Source organism: Bactrocera latifrons, unplaced genomic scaffold, assembly GCF_001853355.1.
Source record: "Bactrocera latifrons isolate USDA-ARS-PBARC rearing strain unplaced genomic scaffold, ASM185335v1 scaffold_90, whole genome shotgun sequence".
NCBI classification, from domain to species: Eukaryota; Metazoa; Arthropoda; class Insecta; order Diptera; family Tephritidae; genus Bactrocera; species Bactrocera latifrons.
The window spans coordinates 1,013,167-1,016,170 of NW_017537601.1; positions in this window are offsets into that span (position 1 = coordinate 1,013,167).

The following is a 3,004-nucleotide window of genomic DNA, read 5'->3' on the forward strand; positions in this document are numbered from 1 at the left end:
CTTCTATTTTATTTTTTTTGTAAAAATGTCTGCCAAAAATACAATTTTAAGCTTTTTTTTCCTTCATCAAASTTTTAAGTTCCGATTTAAATTTCCTATTTTTCACTTTAGATGAATCTTKAAGGAGTTATCCTGCCCACGCGGGCTCATCTTTTTTCCGAGGGGTGTGAGGGGGAAATGGCGTCGTAATGGCCGAGTTTATGATATTTTTTTTCAAAAAATTTCTGAATTTCTTGGACACAACAGCGCGACTCAACTACTAATTGAATAATGTTTTCGGGCTTGAGACCAAATTACTGATCAACGTGCTATTGCTTCTCGGTTTCTAACAGAAAAAAACCTCCGATCTGTACTCTGATAATATATGTGTGCTTCTACAGGTGTGTATACTCACAAATTATAAGATATTTTAACACATTAATTATTTTCACTTAAGTATTCGTGTCCATGTTATTGATAACGGTGGTAATAATATGCATATTTCGTATATTGTATGTTTGGTTTAGATATCACTGTTCAAAGTTAAGATGTGGCGTAAGATTTGTTGAGCTTAAGYTGTGGTAACTATTCTAATGAAACATCTTAACAATGTTAGAACTARTTCAATGTGAATATAGGTTGGTCAATATATCCAGTTTTCATGTTTACCTACATATATCAGAGGACTTCAGGCAACCTCTTTCATTAACCCTAATTATAACGTTAATTCCTGAACATGTAACCCAKTTTTAGAGATTTTTATGTCGGCTCATACGACCATCATGAGTTTCACTTAATGTAAGAGATTATACCTCTGCTTCCTGGCCTCGTATTCTTCTAAATATAAAGTTACAATTAAARTATATAGAGACTTCTTCACATATAGCTTCAAACATTAATTACATTATAGCTGAATATCGCAGGGTTGCATTTTCCATTTGCTGAAATATAAAAAAAAACTGTCGAACAGCCCTACCAGGATTAAAATATTTGAAGTCAGAAATAACGGAGTAATTTTATGAACTAATATCTATATATATATATATTGAGTGTTTACTATTTGGTTAGCTAATATGGTTTACTGATGGGTTAATGGAACCCTTACGCTCTCAAGTCTCYGCATTATTAAATGCTCTCTTTATAACGCTACACATTCTGCAACTCATTTTATTGTCTTCTTATTGCGATCACAATTCATTTTTGCTGACAATGTTGCTGGCTATGTACACACAYATGTATCTACTATTATGTATGCCTGTTTGTATGTAAATATATCTATAAAAATGTATAAAAATAATTTCCGTAGAAAGATTCGCACTAAAATTGTGTTATTAAAACTGTGCGTTTTGCTACCATGACGGCTCTGCGCACGTCACGCCGCCCCTTCCGTCCAATCGCTGCTGTCACACCCGCTGCACAGTCATACAAATRCGCGTAGTCTTGTAATTTCTTGTCAAAACTGCTGCATAAATTATGCCAGTTGGCAAAACATGTCGAGTTCCCAGCTGTCATAACTCTTTCTGACACTTTCATTCAATCTCGTCACTTTAAAATTATTTAAATTTGTTTGCAGCTCTGTCTCGCTATRAATTTATCATTTCGCTGTWATTTTTGCCACATTTGTGTGTGTGGTTGGGTGCTCGAGTTATTTTTGCTATGCTCGACTTTTTTGTGGGCGTTAGAAGTGTTTTGCCAAAGGCAAGCTGCTATTCTATGGCGCAGCGTAGCGTGGGTTTTTTGTTGTTGACTTTAGTTTAAATTATTGTACTTTTTGTAAGTTGGCAACTAGTTAMGCAATTAAGTTATTTGTATACATAGATATAAGAAAATTTATAGGAGGGGTTAAAGCTTCTAAATTTATGTAATATGTATTTAATCGAATACTCAGCAGGAACTGGGTTCTGAAAATAAATAAAGTCATGCAGATGTATAACTTATGGAGCGCTGGTTTGATGGCCAGCTTTAAAGAAACAATATAATATCAAAAAATTTATCGGAATACAGACGCTAGTCTGTGCAAGCATTATCCGAGCCCTTAAGTCCTTCGCTTAATATGCTCCTGCACCAATTGCCCATAGACGTTTTCATACAAGAATTAAGAAGATTGGTGGTTGGAACWGAAAGAGTTATGGTGATAGCGAAATTCTGAGCCAGCACGATACTAACCTAAACRAATYAGACTATATTCTTCAAAGGTTGGATTWMAATAGTGACTTGCAGCTGAGAATACCGCTAGACGTGAATGGAGAAGTCTGGTYAAAAATGGACTGYAAAGTCGGGTTGGTAGTGCACTTCGATGATTTTGGTATCGCTCTCGCTTCACCTGTTTACTAAACTCAGCTAAGATCTTCCGGAATATTTGGCATTGAGAAGACCTGTGTACTTCACTGAATAACTACGGGAAGATACAAAGAATTAATAAACTAATATCGTGCTTCTTAGAAACGTTTAAGAGAGAGATAATTTTTAGCATTTTGAACGAATGGGTCAGAACAGATGGGAATTTACAACCAAAGGCAAGATAGCAAAGCAAATATGGCCAAAATATAATATGATACGAACTCAGGGGCGGACCCAGAGTAGAATTTTGGGGGGGGGGGGGTAAACTACAAGTACAAAATTTTATGTTTTTAACTCAAAGTCCCTTCCTTCGTGGAATGTCACTTATGTTGGAAATACTGTATAACTTTTTACATTTCCCTACAAGAACTTAGAGCTTAAGAGAGAGTGTAGCAATAGCATATATACAATTTACAGTCACCATAACGAGAMAGTGGCCATATGGAGAACACGCGTTAAAAAAACTGAGGCTGAAAGGGTTGTACTCTGACCTACCTTCATTTATATTTAGCGCTTATGTCTCAGAGTTTAACAACCTTTGAGCTCGTCAAACAAAAAAAGCAATTTCCGCAATGTCTGCCAATAATTTTCGACATCGGTGAATACGAAGATTGCAACTATCGATATCAACAGTTTTCTTTTACGAAGCTAGTAAATTATTGGGGAAGTGTGATGTTGGCAATAA